Source organism: Marmota marmota, unplaced genomic scaffold (genome assembly GCF_001458135.2).
Source record: "Marmota marmota marmota unplaced genomic scaffold, marMar, whole genome shotgun sequence".
In the NCBI taxonomy this organism is placed as follows: domain Eukaryota; kingdom Metazoa; phylum Chordata; class Mammalia; order Rodentia; family Sciuridae; genus Marmota; species Marmota marmota.
The window spans coordinates 40,488,473-40,494,109 of NW_026000108.1; positions in this window are offsets into that span (position 1 = coordinate 40,488,473).

The following is a 5,637-nucleotide window of genomic DNA, read 5'->3' on the forward strand; positions in this document are numbered from 1 at the left end:
ACTTACCTGGACTGTGATTTAAGCTAGCTGCCTGCAGAACTTACCTGGATTGTGATTTACCTGGACTGTGAGTTAATTTATTGAGACACTGCTTTACCTGGACTGAGACAACAAACTGTAATGTACAACAAATTGTTACTTGGTATCTTTGCTAACAGTGTCATTGCTGGTATAATTTTTCCAAGGGCTTCTTGCATGGAGCCATCAATTGGCTTGGTATTGTGGCATTTTGTATCCTCCCTTTCTGTTTGTAGCAGGTTATTTATGGTGTTTCTGTAAAAACCACTATGGTCGTTATTTAAATTAAACAAAAGGGGGAAATGTTAGAGTCTGTAAACAAGTCAAAATAACACCTGGCATTTTGCCAGGGGAATGTTAGAGTTGTAAACAAGTCTGGATGGTGCCTGGCAAAATGCCAGAGGGAGTGGTTTGAGAAGTAACAAAAGCGAGCCATTAAGTGTGGAGATTCCTTATTGGTTGACTGATGTATCTAGTTTATGGTAATTAGATAAGCTGTGTGGAATGTATAAATACTGCTCCTGTCCTGCAATAAACGGCTCCTACTCCTGCTGTATCAACGTACACAAGTTATTCGTCACCCCCCTGGTTATTTTGCCCAGCCAGCCGGGCTGCGCTAACCCCAGAAAATGTTAACAACCCAGCTGTATTGTGCAGTGCTTTCTTTTCCATCTCACCCATCCAAAAAGCCACAAGTCCAGAATTATTTTAAGACTTTCTTAGGCCCCATTTACTTTGGGGAACTCCAGCCCACACTGTCTACCTACCTGGGCATTTGTCCACCTGTTCAGCAAACACTTACTTATTGTTTTCCTCGGTGCCGGGCACTGTTCTGAACACTCGGCATTTATTTCTCACAGCCTTCTGGAGGTAGGTTCCCTTATTATCCCATTTTGTAGATGGGATAATAATATATCCCATTTCTTGCCTAAGGTGACACTTCTAGAAGGAGGAAAAGAGTTTTTATCTGAACAGCCTGGTTTTAGAATCTTGTCATTGTTTGTTCTTCATTCTGAGCATTTGCTGCTACAATATCCTACTTTGAATATAAAATATTGCTGGGCGTGGTGGTGCACGCCTGTAATCCCAGCAGCTTGTGGGGGCTGAGGCAGGAGGCGCCTGAGTTCAAAGCCAGCCTCAGAAAAGTGAGGCTCTAAGCAACTCAGTGAGTTCCTGTCTCTAAATAAAATACAAAATAGTGCTGGGGATGTGGCTCAGTGGTTGAGTGCCCCTGAGTTTAATCCTCAGTACCAATAAATAAATAAATAGAATGCATAGTTTGTTGGGGAAAATGGTGGCGATTGCTACAATTTTGCTTTTGAAAATACATATCTTAGGATCTCAAGCACATACATTCAGTGACTTGGGAGGCTGAGGCCAGAGGCTGGCAAGTTTGAGGTCAATCTCAGCAACTTAGCAAGACCTTGTATCAAAATAAACTAAAAGGTGTTGAATGTAGCTCAGTCGTAGAGAGAGCCTTGCCTAGAATGTGCAAGGCCCTGAGTTCAATCCCCAGTACTACAGGACAAAACAAAACAAAATCAGAATCTCACTAAATTTATCATAGATATGCTTATTAAGAAAATCTTACAAATGAGAAAATCTAATCTACAACTAATTTTCAATGGTGGTGAAATGTTGGTGAATACTAAATTAACCATGAGTGATAGTAACATAATGCAAGGGTTTGTAGACATTTAATCGACCATTCTTTAATTTTGAATTTGCTGATTCAAAAGTATTTTATTTCAGGTTCAAGGTCCACTGAAATTTCAGTGGACCTTGAACCCTAAGAAGCTCAGCTCCTGCCCCTAGTGCCTTGAGGAATGGGCTGGCCCTGCGCTCCCCAGTCTTAGTGCCCCAGTCTGTCTCTCTGTCCTTTGCTCCAGTCTCCATCTGTATCTGGGACCCCCAGCCCCGCTGGCTGAACCTGCTAAGTGCCTGCTCTGGGCTGGGTTCCTGCTTCTCGGTTTCCTCTTGCTAGTTGTGTAATAGGGGGATGGAATTTTGCCTCAGGGTTCAGGGCACTGAGTCCTAAGAAGCCGTCCTGGGCAGCCTGGCCTGCTCTCCTGCCCTCTGAGCTGCTGTATCCCACTCCATCTTAAACTACCTGACTGGAAATCAAGGACTGCGACCACTTCTGAATGAAGGCCTGAGAACACCATGCATTGTGCTCCTTCCTTGGACCCTGTGCCATTTGGGCAAAGTTGTTGTTCAGCCTCCTTCATACCCCAGAGCTCAGGGCTTGTGCTGGGCCCCGATGTGGGTTTTTCGGTCCTTTCCCACTGTCTCAAGCAGACCCTTCTGAACAACAACTCCTTTACATTTGCTTATGTGATCCTTTGAATCAAAGTGGCCTTCCTCGGGCTGGGGATGTGGCTCAAGCGGTAGTGCACTTGCCTGGCATGCGTGAGGCCCGGGTTCGATCCTCAGCACCACATACAAAGATGTCGTGTCCGCCGAGAACTAAAAAATAAATATTAAAAATTCAAAAAAAAAAAAAAAACCAAAGTGGCCTTCCTTGCTCTCCATAGATTCTGCAGGGGCAGGATGGGTGTGGCCCAGCACTAGGTCCCAGCATCCCACGCAGGGCCATGTGCCTAGAAGGTGCTTGGCGTAGCTTTATTGCACGAGTGAGTGACACAGATACTTTTTTGATTGACTCTTCCTCTTTAGCGTCTGTCTCTTCCCCTTTCCGTTTTCCCCTGGTTCCTCTTCTTGTCCTCCTCATACTCTTGATCCCTTTATGTGATAAAAGGCATTTCCCCTTTCATGGCTAATGCTTTGAAGCAAAGAGCTGTTGTCCCACCACCAAACTCTCATCCTCGTTTTCAAACGTGTGGTCACTCAGTGCTGCTCCTCCCAAATATATACGGTAGCGCCAGCAAATGAAATCACGAGGTGAATGCACATATAGTACCTTAAATTTAATAACACATAAAAAGAATGGTCAGATGAGAAAGACACGTAGACTCTGCCCTGAAATAAAGAGAGTTGGTAATAGTTGTCAAAAATGTCTACATCTCTCTATGGTTAATACATGGACTTTCCTGAGGAGACAACTTGTGAATTGTTTTTAAACTTCAAAATTTGTGTGGACAATAAGTCCATATAACTTGATGAATCAGAAGTATGTTTTGTTTTGTTTTGTTCCTACTTGGGATTGAACTCAGGAGCATGCTACTTCTGAGTTGTGTCCCCAGTCCTTTTTATTTTAGGATAGGGTCCCAACTCAGTGACCCAGTCTGGTCTTGAACTTGGGATCCTCCAGTCTCAGTCTCCTGAGTAGCTGGGATTATAGGTGCCTAGTTCAGACATTAAGTATGAGGATTCTTGTCAGATTTGGACATAATAACAACCCATTAATCTAGACCTCTTTAAAATAAGACTCTTTCTTACAACAATTTTCTTTTTTGTACTAGAGATTAAATCCAGGGGCACTTAACCACTGAGCCACATCCTCAGCCCTTTTTATATTTTATTTGCAGGCAGGGTCTTGCTAAGTTGCTTAGAGCCTTGCTAAATTGCTGAGGCTGTCTTTCAACTCTCTATCCTCCTGCCTCAGCCTCCCAAGTCACTGGGATTATAGGCGTGCGCCACCACATCCGGCACAGTAAATATTTTTTAATTCCTAAAATGCTTGCCTCTGAGGCCTTCCAATTGCCAGCCAATACAAACGGTCTTACATTCCTGTGGACAAATGCATTTCATAATATTTTGTACTGTGGACAGTGTTTCTTGTGGGAGCCTGAGCCTAGCTCATCCTCAGGCCAGTGAGACAGAGAGGCAAGGATACACTTAGGACATGAGACTTCCTATTTTGTAAGCAAAGAAATGAATGCCCAGAGGTCAAGTGACCACACAGCATTTCCTGGATAAACAGATGGAAGTATGGGGAACTTGCAGAAAGCCCAGATTTCTCTTGTGGGGCTCATTAGCTCTGAGGAATTAAAGGAAAGGGGAAATCTTGATTTGTCCTTTGTTGAAAAGTTTGTCAATCTTTTGACCCTCACATAATTCTGGGCTATTCAGTATTCTTTTATACTATTATTAGGAAGTATAAACCAACAGATTGGTTAGTTTGTACATTTAGGACAACTTTTCTGGAATCTTGGGGAAAGCCACACTGCAGAGACAGCAGCAGTCGGCTCAGTGTCTCCAGTCCTGGCCCTGCCATGGAGTAACTGTCTGTGTGGCCCTGGGCACATCATTCCCTGCTCCAGACTCAACTCCTCAACCATCAGAAGAGGCGGAGCTCAAACAATGAAAAGAAAGGAAAGGAGGAAGAAAGGAAAGGAGGAAGAACTGAACAAAACGATCAAGTTATATATTAGTTGTAATAATCAAAAGCATGACTCTTTGTAAAATTTTCTGTTTTGATTGTCCAAAAAGTTATTTTGGTTCTTAAAAAATTATTTTTACTCTGTTACAACAGTTTCATAAGAGCTACCTCATAAGAGAAAATATGAAGTCATGGTCGATACACTGGACTTTCTTCCTTCTACTTCTGGTAGGATATCCAATGAATGTCTTCATTCTAGAATTATTTTATTATTATTTATTTTTTTTTTTTGCTCTGTGTTTTCTCATTAAAATAAGAAGCTGTTTAATCACAATACCAGGCCTTAAATTATACTGCAGAGCTATAGTAACAAAATGGCATGGTATTGGCACCAAGTCAGACATGAAGACCAATGGTACAGAACAGGAGTCACAGAGACAAACCCGCATAAATACAGTTATCTCATACCAGACAAAGGCATCATAAACATGCATTGGAGAAAAGATAGCCTCTTCAACAAATGGTGCTGGGAAAACTGGGAATCCTATGTAGTAAAATGAAATTAGATCCCATCTCTTACCTGCATAAAAATCAACTCAAAGTGGATCAAGGACCTAGGCATTAGACCAGACCCTATACCTACTTGAAGAAAAGGGCCCAAATCTCCATCATGTTGGCTTTGGAGTGAATTCCTCAACAAGACTCCTAAAGTGCAAGGAAAAAAAATCAAGAATCAATAAATGTGATGGTATCAAACTAAAAAGCTTCCTCACAGCAAAGGAAACAATCAAGAATGTGAAGAGAGAGCCTACAGAATAGGAGAAAATCTTTGCCACCTGCATCTCAGATAGAACATTAATCTCCAAGACATATAAAGAAATCAAAAAACTTAACACCAAAAAGCCCGAATAACCCAATCAATAAATGTGCAAAGGAACTAAACAGACACTTCACAGAAGAAGAAATATAATCGGTCAACAAATCTATGAAAAAATGTTCAACATCTCTAGCAATTACAGAAATACAAATTTAAACTACACTGAGATTTCATCTCACTCCAATCAGAATGGCAATTATCAAGAATACAAGTGACAATAAACATTGGCGAGGATGTTGGGGGGAAAAGGCACACTCATATATTGCTGATGGGACTGCAAATTGGTGCAACCACTCTGGAAAGCAGTATGGAGAATCCTCAAAAAATTTGGAATGGAACCATCATTTGACCTAGTTATGTCACTCTTCGGTATATGCCCAAAGATCAGCACACTACAGTGACGTGACCACATCAATGTTTTTTTTTTTTTTTTTTTTTTTTTTTTTTTTTTTTTTTTTTT